This window comes from Rhea pennata, chromosome 3 (assembly GCF_028389875.1).
Source record: "Rhea pennata isolate bPtePen1 chromosome 3, bPtePen1.pri, whole genome shotgun sequence".
NCBI classification, from domain to species: Eukaryota; Metazoa; Chordata; class Aves; order Rheiformes; family Rheidae; genus Rhea; species Rhea pennata.
In genome coordinates this window covers 3,821,872-3,837,933 of record NC_084665.1, presented here as the reverse complement: position 1 = coordinate 3,837,933, position 16,062 = coordinate 3,821,872, and positions in this window count along the sequence as shown.

Below are 16,062 nucleotides of genomic sequence, written 5' to 3'. Positions count from 1 at the left end.
GTCCTTCATGAATATTCCTGCAAATAATACTCAAATTCTGGTGGAAAGTGAACACAAAAGAAACAGATTTTTGGCTGCTATAAATCCGCACAACTTGAGGCAAGTTTATGGAGTTGCACATGCTTAGACTAGATTAAATCTGCCCTCAAGATTGAATCACACATGAACACAGGCAAATCAAAATACACTTTTTCTAATTCAGTTACTCTGAAGAGAACAAGTATTTCCTCCCTTTGATCATGTAAAGTAAACATGGTCCAATAGAACACAATATTAGCAGAAAGTTTCAGCAGAAAGTTTCACCGATTAAACAGCACCAGCGCCTGAGCTGAAACCCTCACTGACTTTGTAACTCAAAAGTGGCTATTTCATTTTTAACCTTTCAAAGTAGCTGTTGAGCTGCTGCTTCAATATGTCCTTGTTACTCCAACATAACATAACCCCCCTCCCAAAAAAAACCCAAAATAAAATAAACACAACATGGGCTGAAACAAAAGGCAGTTAAACATTCACTCTTCAGTTCTTGGCGTTCCTGGGCTGCTCAGGAAATGAAACTACGGCTGGAGGAATTTGAAGTGGGTTTCCAGACCTGAAAGTCCAGACCTATACGGTGAAGGGGGTCTGCGTTTGGGGTGGCTTCCTCTCCCTTGGCACTGGGAACCCAGGACAACCTTGTATCGCTGCCCCAGCTCCGGATGCTCAGTAAGTGGCTGCTAATAGATGGAAATACAAGAAGAGAAAACAGCACTTCCTAAAGAACGACTAGAGAAAATGCTACAAGAACGCTGCTTCTTAGGGCGATCCACAGCTGTATTTTGTGGGAAAATAATCAAGTACAAGAAAATGACCTTCTGACAGTCCAGTTTTTTCAGCTACATGTAATCAAACACAAGATTGGGAAGCTTCCGGGAAGGCTAATATTACAAGGCAACCACAGAAAAATTCACACATACACAGGCATATGCTCCTAATCAAAATACACCTAATGCCGTAAAAAGAAGAAAAAATATATGCTTATCCAGGATAAAATTATTTCCATAAAATTATGGGAAGTAAGTCACATTGCAACGAAAATGGCTGGATATCACACACAGCTGCCGACCAGAGGCCCTGATACCGAAGTGCCCTTGTTTTAATCATTTCATTGGCCCAGATCCCCCGGCGGGATTGGGTGGGAGAGAGCGGTGCCCGTGGGTCGTCCCGGGTGAATCACACGTATGCAGGCGAGCGTGACGTAGCCGTCACGACTTCCTCCTGCTCAGGCAGGCAAAGCTCCTGCCTCCTGGTTGCCTCCTAACATGTTCCCTTAAAAACAAGCCACATCCTAACTTTTGGAGTTACAATTAACTTGTATCATTTTCAAATCTGTTCTCAGTGCTGGACACACACCAGAGGAATTCTCCCAAGTGAAAAAAAGCCTTCAAAAAAGGCAAAAGTCACTGCAGTAGTATCTACGCCTTTTACGATCTCGGTGAGACTTTGTACAGAATGAGGAATGCGTGGCCAAGGAGCGTTTCGCTCGTGCCTGCGCCCCGAGCTGCAGAGACCATGGCTGGGGCTGCAAGTCATCTCCAGCTGCCTTTCAACACCCGTTTAGTCTCCGAGCCCACAGCCACACTGGTAGCCCAAGGGAACAGACGGCAAGCTAGGCAACGGCAGAAAGTGGACCCGGCATTTCACGTAGTCTGCCGGGTTAGCATGAGCTACCCCGTTACCATTCCTCTTGAGCTTTCCAGGGTCTCCTCACTTCGATGCCCTTCTCCCATCAGAAAAATTGCTCCTTTGGCCTTCTTTCCCTCACTTGAATTCACGCTGGGCTCGTCCCTCAGTCGGAGGCATGGAAGGGGAAGAAGGGGAAGATGAGTTTTTCCTTCCCCTCCCTTTTCACGCATATTTCTCTCCTCTCCTTTGGGAAGACTAGGAGCCAACCCTCGCACCCCTCCTTCCCACCCGGCTCCCGCAGTCCATCCCGCGGGAGACAGGGGATGGCAACACTGCCGATCGAATGCGGCAGCTTTGCGGAGCCGTCCAGCAGCAGAGGAACACAGCGAAGTTCGTACAGATTGGGCAGGTCCCTGCAATATGTTCGTGTCACGTACCAGCCTGGTGCGAGGCGGAGGAGAGCAAAACAAAAACCTACCAGGGTCTTTCTGGTGTTGGAGTATCACAGAAATACAGTCACTTCCCACAGCCGTCTAGAAACTGCACCGCCTGCTACAGGCATCGCTCACGTCGGGCCCTGTCTAGGGGCTGAATAGGCTGAACAGCCTATTCCAGCTATACTCTGAGATTAGTGAAATAATGTCAAGATCAAAGAAACAGGATGCTTTCTGATTTGATACACTGTAAGAAAACTGTATTTATGAGCACAAACTAGCATAACCTATCTCTAGAAATTCACCATTTATCTAGTAACTGTGTCTCGTTACCACTTCTCTGTGTCTGTGGAACGGCAGCAAATGCATGTACGATAAGTCATCGCGGAAATGCACTTCATAGACATCAGAGATCCCAGCGGAGATATAAACAGCAAAAGATTGATTTAGCATTAGGTCATATATGGTTTGAGAGAGGGACCACAGAAGGGTGGGAAGTCTCTTATTTCTTCGTTTGGAAAGGAGAAAAAAAGGCAATCTTGGACAGGAACCCACTAGCATACTGGGTTCAAATCCTCATATTGCTACAGCTGACCAGAACGGGCTTCGGAAAAATCATTTAACTACTCCCTGCCTCCATCACCCTGCTGTTAAATGGAGATAACAATCCCTCCTATAGCTGACCTTGATGGAGACTTATAAATGCTGCTATAATAAAGTCCAGACAGCCTTTGTGAGTGTCTTCACTCATGTCCGTACAGTAATCTATTTTCCCTAATGAGAAATCTTGGCACTCTGGTAGAGCTTACCTTCAGAAGGCACATCCACAAAGTGAGGTGAAGTAACTTCCACCCAGCAGCAGTTCTCGCTTATTTAGAGAGGGCCCTTCCTGCACATTCCTGGGAAAAGGATGTTTACTCCCAAACAGGCGTAACCAAACATCTCCACTGTTAGCAGCAATAAGGACATCTGTAATATCAAGGTTTATTGGCTAAAAAATTTGGCAAAATAAATGTAGATGGCTCTATATACAGGAATTTCTTCTTTTTCTCTCTTTACTCTGATTTCTGGGGAAAAAAAAAAGATTACAAAGTAGAAGTCTCCATGATGATTTTGACTGATCAGCTGGAGAAATTTAGATAAATTTGGCTTTTCCTGGACTGCAGCTGTTGTTCTTTTCAGGGCCTTAACACAATTTATCATTCAAATGTGTTGGCTGAAGAGTGCTGCTCTAGTTTTCCTCTACCTCCTATCATTAATCCTAACAGTAAGAATCTAATTTCAACCGTTTGTTTCTTTTGTACTGCCCCACTTCTCTCCCCTTTGGTGTCTGCGGTGGTGGAGAGTTACAGCATGGAGTCAGCTGCCATCGCTCTGCAGCTTTCACACGCTCTCTACAGCAAATGCAAGATCGCTCACAAGCTCTGCCAGAAGCTTTTTCAGATGCTCACTGCCAAGGCAGGGCATCTAGCTCCCGGCAGACACATTGGCTAGGTATCACGGGTGACCCACAACACACGCAAACAGACTCGCACCAAACCTGGGATCTAAATCAACTGCCCTCCCCCATCAGTAAAAAACAAGCAAAACAACAACAGTGAAATTCTAGGGCCCGCTTAGAAAGGAGGAGGCTGCAAGTTCAAAACAAACCAAAAGGTAAGAAAAATGGAATTTTGTACGAACTCACCCATAATCAGAGTTTTAAGGAGACTAAATACCTGTAAAGAGGACACTACTTGGTTTATATTAAACAATAATTTATTGTTAAAGATTATATCTTATGATTACCTGGGCAAAGCTGAAAAGAATGAAGGTAAAACCCCAATTCTCCCAAAAGAGTTCCCGTTACCATTTTAATCGCTGTCATGCAATGCCAGTCAGTGCACGGCTTTGTATCCACTTCAGAACTGCAGTTATCATTCCAATTCCTTTACTTACTTACTTATTTATTTTGCTGGAGAGGAGATGAGCTGTATTTTCTTCTCTGCATAACATGATACCTACAAGTGATTGCTTAGAAAACTTTCACCGAATGGTTGTGTAATCACCAATCAACTATTTGTGGCTCTTCTGAAAAGCTAGTCTAAGATGCAGAACATAGAGAAAGCTTTTCCAATCTCTCTTCATGCTGTTATCCCCCCAGCCTGCATTTCTCTTACATCAGGTAGAATTTCTGTCCTCTCCAAGTATAATGTTGCCACAGATCATTGGCCCTTACTATTTTTTATTCTATGCTTATATAAATCAAATGAGGTCAATGAAGCCCTTGAGCACTTTGAGTTGCTCTAGACTTACCCCAGTGTACCGTGAGGAAGAATCAGGTCTCCTGCTTCTCTTTCATGGGATTACTTGTTTAGTGCAAAGGCTTGAAAGGAATCTTATATCCTGGATTTGATTTTCAACCGGCAACTCCACTGCAGGTGAATGAGATCACCGTTCTCCCCATTCATGGAATTCCACAATTCTAAGCTCTAAGCTTAAAATCTAGGTCTGGATTGAGAGCTGAAATACTTTGAAGACTGTATGGTCAGCCCCAAAGTCCCTTCAAAACTTCCCCACTGGAAAGGGAAAAAGCCCCCACACCCTTTAACAACTTGTCAAGTTTGCAAATTCAAGTCAAGGCAAAGAACACACACAAAACAGCCCCAAAAGGAAACCCACAGCTGCGAGGCTCCCTGTGTATTTCAGAAGAAACAGTAAGACGAACTGTTCTGGACACCATAAAATTGGGTTTCGACTTGCAAATAACTTTATGCCATTTCGAAAATATCTTAATAACTTTTTTCAATCATTATCTTAACTTCATGAACTCAAGCGCTAATTACCAAGAAGCAGAATCACAGACGCACGCTAAGCAAGGCTGTTCTTGAGGCGTTGACTGGCCCAGGAAGGAAAGGAAATTTAATGAGAAAGTCTGAGGTTTTCAGAGCATTTGTGAAAGCAGAAGAAAATCAGATAGTTTGGGTGAGGTTTAGGTAAGAATTAATGAGGTGAGCTGCAGCAGGAAGGAAAACTCCCTGAGCATAAACTGAGTGCAGGAAACTTTTCCCCCGGTCTACCAGCGCCTGGTACGGGAAGTCCACCTTCCTGTCTGTTCATCCCAGCTGTAGCTGAGCAGCCACTATCTGAATTTCTGAGTGCTCAGCAAAGAGCACTCAACTCTTTCGGAGTTACTTATCTTTTTCTCAACTGAAACCTGCTGCCAGCAGTAAAAGCATTATTTATGAATGGGCCCATTCCAGGAAGCCTTGAGCCAACACAGATTTAAAACCTGCAGTTCACAGGTGTCCATATATGGATTTCGTTCTTGGACCAGTTCTGTATTGGCATCAGCCACTTTCCTCCCCAAACAAACAATATGGAATTTTGTAAGCAACAGAGGGTGTAAAATCTGGTTTTCTATGAGTTGTTCCTCCTGGTCAGGTTCTCTAACGTTTAGGAAGGTGTATGTTCTGATAAAAGCTTCTTCCAGTCTGGAGCACCTATAAAAGGTGTTCTTTGATGTGGACACTTTGAGATCTACTATTGCGTGAGCGCAAACCATAGGCTTTTCCCTAACAGAGACACTAGTAGAATTTCTCTCCTCTACCTTACTGCCTTTTTTTTCACAAAACATGTTGGAATAAAACATCTTTGAGACCTCTTTCTATCATGTTGCATCAAAATTGTCCACTAGGTTGTTAACAGGAGGCCAGAGGATGATAAAAGAACACAGAGCCAGCTACATTGCTTAGTCCTGATGTACTTCAAGCCAGGATCAAGATGTGTTTGGCTCACTGCATCTGTAAGAAAGCTTCTCTCAGCTGGCACTTTTCAGGAAGCCTTTCCCAAGGCTGTCATGAGCAAGACAAACTGGTCTTGGGCAACGACCAAGAGCAGAGATCACTGCTGCACCCACCGCACTCTGGTGTCGCTGGAGAAAGGTCCTGGGGGGAGCGTGGAGCCCATATGAGCAGCCATCCAGAGCAAACCACATGTGATTAGTTCTAGAACAACTCAAACCATGCTCTCAAGCACAAAAAACCCTGAAGATACTTATAGCTGGGTGGGTCTTAGGAAGAGCAGCACAACATTGCTGCCTAAACCTGCATTATCCTATCACTTTTCCTTCCCTTTCCCAGTACACTGGCTAGGCTGGGCTGCCTACATACTCCTTGCTCACGTATGCAAGAGGGAAGCAGCAGATATGCAGCATGCCAGATCACATAAGCTAAAGGTCTTGTTGTCTGCTTCACCTTTTTAAATAATAACAAAAGTGTGAAAAGCCCTCCAGGTCTGTGGAGTCTGTAAAAACACTATTTTATTTATATCTGCCCATGACACTGAAGATCTACTATACATTGCAGCTCTTGTTAGTCTCCAGAACCAGCTATAGCACAGTGAGCACCATCCAAGCGGTCCCAAATGATTTAAAGCATAACAGTCTTATTTCCATACATAATGAAATCCATATAAAGCAACAAGGAGAGGCTTTACACCCCAGTCAAGTTCACAACCCATTTTATAGCTGGCAAAGTATTGCTCCCCACTTGTTCTCAAAAGCCACCTTTCCCTTTGAAAGCAAAGGCTGCAGCTTCCCAGAAAAACTGAAATGCTGCCAGTAGTCCACTATTACTTTTCTTCCATTTGTATTAATAAGATATTGGGCTAGCTAATTATATTAAAACCTCATCTTAAGTGCCTCCATATGCTATTGGGATACTTTTACCTGAAAATTCTTAAGACTGTGGTTGCCCTTTCTGTATGCATGTCCTGTCCATACGGTGCTGATCTCAATGGTTCATCTATTTTAGAAGTCTAAAAACTAGTGCTGCCAGTCTAAGATGCTTCCCCTGTAGTCAATGCAAAAAACCACCCATTTATAGGTGGATGGGATAAAAATGTCTCTGGAATTGCCAGAGGATAAGCAACATGTTGAAGGAATTCCTGTAAATAAAGGGCAGTGCTGAGGGCCTTTAGGGATGATGAAACTGCATGATTGCACTGGGGCAGGTACAAACATCTACACTGCACCCTCAGGAAAATCCCAAAGCTATTCTCACAGTTGGATTTCTCATCCATATACAACATGAGCCTACTTACATGTTCCCCAGTGCATACTACAGAGAGCATCTGTCCAGTTAAAAAGCCTGGATAAGTTTGCTCACAAGAGATCCTCAGGCTATCCTCCAAGAAGCTCTGCAATAACGGATCACAAAACATGCCAACCCTACTGCGGCTCACGTGCCTCAACACCGCAGGCATGAGTAATGGGCCTCAAAGACTTTCTTTCCTCTATAAATCCCAGTGGTCTTCTGCCCCTCCACTGTCCACACCCAGATAAGACAAGTTACAGGAGTAGGCAGACCGAAGGGACGAGCCCCAGGGACGATGTGTGGAGGCAAGAAAGGCTGATACAGCATCCGGGATCCACAGGTGAAAGCTAAGACCAGAGCTAAGGACAGAAGCACAAAGCATGTGCATAGGAAAAAGAAGAAAAACAAATTCAGCAATGTTTACCTGCACCTTGGGCTCTGCAGGGACTAAGGACAGGCCCTCTCAATAGTCCCCTGCGAAGTGACTACAGGGAAACAACTTCCAAGGCATTTTAGCTCCATCTTTGATTTCTTTCCCAAGCAGGGCATGCTCACCCTTGTCCTGGAGGGCAAACTCTACATCTGTCAATGGGAGTCCTGCCTGAGCAAGGACCGCAGGCTGGGTCCGCGCCCCATCAGTGAGCGATCCCGCACCAGCTCCCTCCCAGCCTTCCAGTTTCCAAGGCACATGGGGTATGAAATGTAAAAACAAACCCTTGCAGCTGCTTTCTTCATGTCCCCAGTGCAGCTGCAGGGAGTGGTTTTTCAGCTCTGCGTTGCTCTAAAAGCACTTCAAAAGAAGGCCAAAAACAACTATGTGCACTTTTGTTCATTTAAAATGTTCTCAGTTGCGTTATCAATCACCAGCTGAGGATGTGTACAGACTGTCAGTCAGACAGTGCGTTATAATCCTTGTGCCTGGCATGTACGTGCACACAACACTTAGTGCAGGATGTCTTTCCCCCATGTGCTCTTATACTAGGCTCCATATGCTACTTTTCCTATTTAATTAGTGCAAAATACTTCTAGTCCTTGCTATTTTTAAATCTGTATCTCCAGGTCACGGTTAAGCTAGCTTATGGGTAATTGTATAAATCAAAGGGCAGATTCCTATATGCAAGTGTTCAGCAGTAAGAATTTAGCAGCAGGTATATATGTAACGTACACCTTGCTTGAGACTTACGTGACTGCTGTTATAAAGGGCCGTAACATATACAAATGGGAGTGGAATAAGGATCAAGTCCCCTGAAGTTCTTCCAGAAAGATTCTTGCCTGACAGAAGGTCGCATGGAGGCACACTGGAGAGAGGTACTGATTTCTGCAAGTGCTGGTGTTAGTCCATTCCCTCTCAGAAAACAGAAAACACAGCTATCAAGCAACAGGAGACTTCTGCAGTAATAGAGAACACGTTCCATTTTAAGCCTGTGTTTCAACATGCAATCAAAACATTAATGAAGAATAAAATGCTGAGGGAGGCAGTAGATGGAGCCTCAGCGAGTTTCAATCAGCACTGAAGTCAATACTAACCAAGGATCTTCGTGACCTTGCCAAAACAAACTGCTCTATGGCCAGAGAAAAAAGTGGTCAGGCATGTTTGATATTCTCCCCAAACAATAGCACAAAAATGCACTGTCAAGGTTATTTTTACTCTCGGATGCAGGAATGATTGGCATATGCAGCCTCTGCTCAGCAATAATTGCTTAGTGTTCATGCAAAGGCCTGTCGAAAAAATCAGATAACTGCAGTAAGTTGGGATGTCTCCTTCACTAGAGTCATCCTTTCTATTACCAGCAGCCCCTCTCCTCATTTTTTTTCACCTTAAGAAGAAAAGTAAGCTGAGAAAAGTGTCACAAAAAAGAAAACTAAAGAAACCTAACAACCAGGGAATAGCTGTTCTTCACACGAATATACACATTCACATGCAAATAAGGATAGTCAATACTCCGTTCTGCTTGCTGTACACTTGCTGTAAGTTATTCTCTGTTTAAAATAGTTCTGTCATCCAGTCAGGGCACAGGATAAATATCACATGAGCTAGGCAACCAAATCCAAACACGAGTCACAAAAAGCTACTAGTCAGAGATGATATTCTGCATACAACTCAGGATGCGTTCCCTTAAATCATTTGGCAAGTACTTGCAAATAATGAATGCATTTGCAGGTGTCAGAACTGGTTAGGAAACAGGAAGAGATCACTAAATCAAATGATTGACTGAAAAAAATATTGATTCACCAGCTCTAATAATGACAAAGATGACCTTTCCCAGTTCTCAGATGGATTTAAGTTTTAAACACTAAATAAAGACTACGTTACCTCTAATAGCTAGAACAGAGGAAAACAAGGTCTGGAATCTGGAATTCATTCTTTGACTCTGATTCACTGTCTACCCCTAAAAAGTCATTAGATATATGCATCCTTAGCCATCTATACAGTGGCTACAAAAACGATTATCCATCTGCCATGAGGGGGGTTCAGATTTATCTCATTACTATATCGAGATTGCTACGAGGAGTCTTTGATAGATACTTAAATAAATGCAGAAGTGTTGCTGTTTACTGTATTCAAAAATACTTTTCAGTTGCTAAATTAATTAATGGAGTATATAGCTATTTTAATATGCTTTTAGATGTCCCTGCCAACAACTTTGTGCAGCGTGACTCTTGTCATCAACCTGTCTTCATCATGCAGGATCTCCTTTCATAAATGAAGAAAAGGAGAAGTCTGCAGAAGATACTAGAAACAGAGTCGAATGAATTCTTTATCATGAATAAGCTGCCTGAAAAATACACTTTTGCCTATTCCCAAAACAGCTTAGGGTTAACACATGGTTTATTCTCCAGAGAACAGATGCGAAGATACCTCAGCCAACGCAGCACTTTTACGAATCATTTTCAGCGACCTTCATTCAAGATCTGTGGAGTTTGACTTCCATACTGAAGTCATATATATTTTCTGAATAAATGACAATTTTTTGATTGTTTTTGTGTTTTCATTACTTTCATTTGTTACAGAACAGCTATGAAAGTTAGACAGTAAGCTGCTTGTTTATGTGAAGGTACAACTACGTACAGTCACTGATTCAGACAGTCCTTCAGAACTTGACTAAACATTTGGATCTTCATTAGTTCTAGTTGGAAACATAGATGTTAAGCATGTAATTCTGCATTAGATGTTCCTCATGGCTCTACAGGATCCTAATGCACACAAATTAGATTCTTTCCACCATATTTATAGCTTTAAAAACTATCAACCAGTCCACCTCATTCCCACTGTAAGTCATCTTTTCTCCCTTTCTCCCACTTGTTGTCGCTTTATGAAAGCACGTGGAATATGTAGGTATGACTGCGGGCTGTTTTCAAACCAGCGATCTGTAGACTTAAAATTCTCCCTTCAGGCACAGCTCATTTTTAATAAGACGAGACCAAGTAGAAGTAGATGAGCCACATGTGAGCAGCTCGCAGCGCTGCATGCAGACCCTTCAGAAGTCTACACCCACTGAAAGAAGGAAGAAAGAAAACAGACAGGACCTTGTCAGAGGTCAGAAGCAAGCAGAACAGAGAGGGTCTGCAGGCGCTTTAACACAGCGGAGGCTGGCACTGCAAAACCAGGCCCTGCATCAGCACAGTCTACCTCAGTTTAAAAGCAGGCATTTGCGTCTGCAAACCCTTATGGCAGCTTTTTCACTCAGATATAAAATGTTCACGTTGCCAGAGCAGAAAATGTCCTTTTTCATGGGAAAAGCAATTGTTGATGCTGGCAATGGACTGAGGCTTACAGCCAAGGGTTTAACATGGCAGCATTCTTTTGCCTTAAGTGGATTCTTGGACCCCTCTTCTGTTGCAAAAGAGGTCCGCCTGGAATATGTGCTCTCCAGCCTAAAAATGGAGCTCTCCTCCCTCTGCCAGTACAGGCAGCACCACAGACTCTTGCTTAGCTGGTCTAATAGCTGGGATACAGCGTGGGTCTCTACCAGAATTTGATCACCTGAAATGAAAGTGTTAACATGTACTTGGAAGCAAGGCTGGTATTTTGTTATCTTTTTGCAAAGTGAATTCTTAGTTATGAACCAAAGGCATTACAGGGAAGGAAAAGGCCACTTGGCCTAATAAACTTTCCCCCTTTGGGGTTAGCTGAACACCACCTCCTTCAATTCCCCCCTCTCTCTATAGAAATAAAATATGTCTCCTTTCCTCCTGAACTCATTTATAAAAGCCTGATTTAAGGGCCTAACTTGGCAACATGTTCCATATGTCTGTTATTCTAGGAGCAGGCAGGCAGCGGGCCAAACTCAGAGCTCGTGCAATGGGCACAACTCTCCCTGCCTGCTACAGGAGTTGTACCCGCCTTTGCCTGGACTTAATTTGCTCCAGCTTGCCTATGGTGACAGAAGAGCACCGGGGATGATGAAAGCCGAGTTGCTTTCCCAGCTCTGCCGGAGACTTGCCGTGAGACCTAAGGGAAAACAACTTCTTGGCTTTGCTCTGCCTCAGTTTACTCAGGCTCTAAGCTACTGACCCACTCCATGGGAGCTCTGTGAAGCTTAATTCATATCGGCAAGGACTAAGTCCCCCAGAAGACAGGCATGAAATACTGTGCATACTACTAGCAAGGGGGCAGTATCAAAACCAGGGCAGCTACACAGAAGTCATGCCTTGCAGAGACTCCCAACTGCGTATTCGTATTGGAGAGAAGGAGTATATAAAATCAAATTAAGCTCTGGACCAAATTCGGCAGACTCTGAAGAGCACGGGTAACTTTACAAACTGTTCCAATGAAATCTAAGAGAATACTAACATGAATAAAAACATGCTAGAAGGTGTTTACGGGGCAGGCTCTGCATGATTGATCTTGACTGCACAGAAGAGTAATTACAGAAATCAAGTTTGTGGGCTAAGATCCTGGGAAGAAACTGGCTAGTGGTATGTTTACTGGTGGCTTTTTTGTTACTCTGATTAATGCAAGAAAGCAGAGCAGCTAAAAATTTTACTGACCTGTATTTCAGAATCAGATAGGATCGATTTTTTCCCCCATCTTATCAATTCAGAGGATGTCCTCTCATAAATGACTTCATCCCCGTGAGACTGTTCTGGCACTGGAGTTATACCAGAGCCCGCTCCTTCTCCACTGAGATACCTCAGACGTGCCCCCATCAGTGCCAAGAGGCTGTCAGAAGAGCGGAGCGAGCGTCGGTGCTGAGCAGCAGCCCTTCTGCTGACACTGCTGCTATACAGCACCATCCACCCACCACCCACCAACGCGTGGCTCTCAAGCACATCACATCCCCACTGTGGCTACGCCACGCTCGCCAGCTGAGACCAGCAGGACTGAACTACCTGGGCTGGAAAGGAGCTAAGCTCAGGCCCTGAACTGTCACGCTTTGCAGTTGGCCAAGCACGTGAAGAAGTGAGGAGTTTTGTGGAGCCACAAGTTTGCTTCGCAGCACCCGTGCAAGAGGAGAGATGTTTGCCTGTCCAGCGCTGTTCTGTTCTGCACGCTACGGCCTCCCTCCGCCTTTGCGGGGGGGATGTGGCGGGACCACATCCCTCACTGCTGCTTGCTTTGGCAGCACCCCACCCTGAGTGCTGGGATTTCTCCATGTATCTGGTGGCGCGGGCGAGCAGCTAAGCGGTGGTTTCAGAACGCTGCCCTGCTCGCTGTCACATTTGTTCACCGTGTGGTAAAGTCAAAGGCATTGTGAACGGACTAAAAATCATCTTGACTGTCAGCAGAAGGATTTACACAACTTGCTTCTCTCCTTCAAAGAGTGACTGCAGCGTGAAAACACACCACTCGGCCAGTAGTAGCATTAGCTGTTTTCAAACTGAGCAAGTAGGGGGAAGGGGGGGGTAGAAAAAACCTCCTATAAAGAATTTCTTTTAGGTGAAGCCAAATAGACGTTTACTGTAAATCCAATCGACCACCTTCCCCAGATATTTTTTTTTCTTGAGCCTCCCCCGAATTTCCTCCCCACAGGTGGCAGATACCAGACCCCGCACACCTCCCGCGGGCGCCGTAGCCCATCACTGGCGGTCTCAGACTGCCCTCTACAGGCTCCTCATCCGTAAAGCTGTAAAGCTGATCTCCAAGCTAAAGACCTGCCAAATCTGTCAGAACTTGTGACATATTAAAGGTACCAGAGTGTCACATATCAGGCAGATAAGCCAGTAATAGTGAGCCATCCGCTCGGGGAAACGGATGGCACAGAGAGGGTCTCTCCACTTGGATGTCTCCAGTACAAGAGATGATCCTGCAGTCATCATTCATTACCGCTTCTTCTGCTGACTGATTCCTCCTTCATCCTGAGAAAGGTTGGGGAAGAGAGTGTAGATCACAGCGGACCTCAGCAAAGCAAAACACCCTGAGAAAAAATGAGTCACCTTGCCACAGCTCACTCCTAGCCCTGCACACCTTTGACACATCCTTTTCCTGACCTGCGCTGGACAGAAGGACAGCTCATGTTTTTCAAGCAAGTGTTTCTTCCACCCCTAATTACACTCCTGAACATCCTCAGGCTAAAGCTGGTGTTTAAGAGATGGCAAACGTTGGCACTGGCCTCTAGGGCTGGTGATTTTCCAAAGCTACTACCATGTGCCCTGATGAATTTTCATTTTTAAACAGAAAGGAACACAAACTTACTGCAGGAGGCACAGAAAGGGAGTAAGAAAAGCTTATAAAACCAAGCCCAGATACCATAGGCCATGGACAAAAGAATAAAAACGACAACACGTGTGTGCGCATGTGTGCGTATAAATATACACCATGTCTTCATTAAACCCAGTTAAAGTTTGTACACCTTCCCCATGGTGGCTGGCAAGAGCTTGTGTCCCAGAAGAATGGCTTTAATCTCATTTCAGACTCAATAATATAGTGCCAGATGTTCTTGGAAATCTATTTTGCCCCTGTACATTGTGCAATTAACCTTTCGGTTTCCCAGAGATCAAATTAGAGCTGTGGAAATGTTTCCAACCCTCTCTCTTAACAAGAGAAGCACGGCATGTTTGAACCAACTGCTGAGCCATTTTCCCAGCCCTCTGCTCCTTTGGACATGCCAGGAGGAATGTCAGGCCAGCAAGAGATGCCATTGTTTCATTTGCACAGTGGAAAAAATATAAATTGTTTGGGCTAAAAGTACTTTATCACGTTCCTGAGGCTGGATCTTGATTATACGCAGTGCAACTTGAAGGACTCAGTTTCCTTTGATTACGGAAATTTCCCACAAGTTAATGGCACATTCTTTCAGAAGGAAAATGGAAACCACAGAATTTCATCCAGAGTTATTTATTACATCCACAGCTGTGTGTGGTACCGTAACAGGCAAGGATGCTGGTAAGCCTATGGCCAGAGAACTGATAACTTGGGGCCCTGGTCCAACAAGCTGATTTTTCTGGGTAAGCTCTTCCATCCCTGCAAAGCTCTGCTGATGCCAGCTCACACAGATGTGACTGGATGGATTTGCTCCTAAGACCAATGCCTAACTCATAGCAAGTGATTCAGCACACTTACAGCCCCAGTCTAGGTCAGAAAATGAAGCCTCTCACTTGTCTAGTAGCTTGCCTGTTCAACTTAGCAGTAGTCAGGTTTCCTGAAGGAAACTCTCCCATCCTCCTCCTCTCTCCCAGAAGGACTATGCAGTCATGGCAGTGTTGGTTGCAAGGGATCTCCGAAGGTGATCAGCTCAAGCACCTGCCCAAACAGGACTTGTAGCACATATGCATCATCATACATTATCCCAGAACATACTCGGGCCCAGCTCTTCCCTGGGACAGAGGCGCATCTGCAGTCTAAGCCAGCTCACAGGAAGGTCACGCTTCCTGATGTTCCTCCAACACTCCCTTCCTTTGTGTATTGCTATCAGCATCGTAGAGACCCTAGGGAATACAGCAAAGTCTTGATGGCGATTTTAGTAGTCTCTACATGGTCTAAACACTACCTTTATCCCTCTGTCAACTAGTTCAGCTGGCTGCTTCTTAATTTCCAGAGGTGCCTAACAGGAGACATTAGGTTTAGAGCTTGAGTGGATCTTAAGCTAGCTGAATACCAATTTCAGTACTGCCCAGGTATTTTTAAAACTCCTGAATCACTTAGATGCTTTTGCACTCTATTTTTCAGCATGAAATTACATATAAGCTGCTGAAAATGACAAAAAGAAGCTTATTTACTCAAGAAAATAGCAAGGGGTTAAAAAAATAAGCACAAGAGAAATTCTCCTAACATGCCAGGAGCAAAAATTTTATCTGAGATATGACAGATTTAAAAGACCCTTGACAAGTACTTTTTAGGCACCCCAAGACATTAAATCTCTCTATCTTCTCTTTGATTCTATCACCTGGCATTTGCAGCTGGCCACAGGAAAAGCCAAAGAGCAAACAAAAAGGTAGCACTAGCTCAAGTGCACAGAAGAGGCTGCTCAGTCTTAAGGCTTTATTTACTCACAGATACTGACAGGATGTTATCCTTGTAGCTTGATGGAGAGAAACATGTTTATTTGTATAAACAGAAGTCTCTTTATTTGTACAGCAGAACCACAGTGTTTTCATTCAAAACTTTCACTGTAGGGCATACAAATGTAATCAGATCTATGCATTAAACTGAAAGACAGAATTTTAATTTTAAACTAAGCTCAAAAACATGGGGAGGTAGATAAATTAGAAAAGCCTGAGCAGGAGAAAACTCTTACTTTTCAATTAAAAGATGGCTTGGAGACATGGATGCCCCTATTTATTATTGAAGCTGCTACTATTGTTTTAATGTAAACAGGACTCAAAGTCTGGTGACAGTTAGGAGAGGCCAGTCACAATGATTGCAAAGAAAGCTCCTTAGAAAAGTGCTGTTCTATTCAGGGAAGTGGTTCCTGTATCATGACTGAAGCACTATTGAAAAAATAAACAAA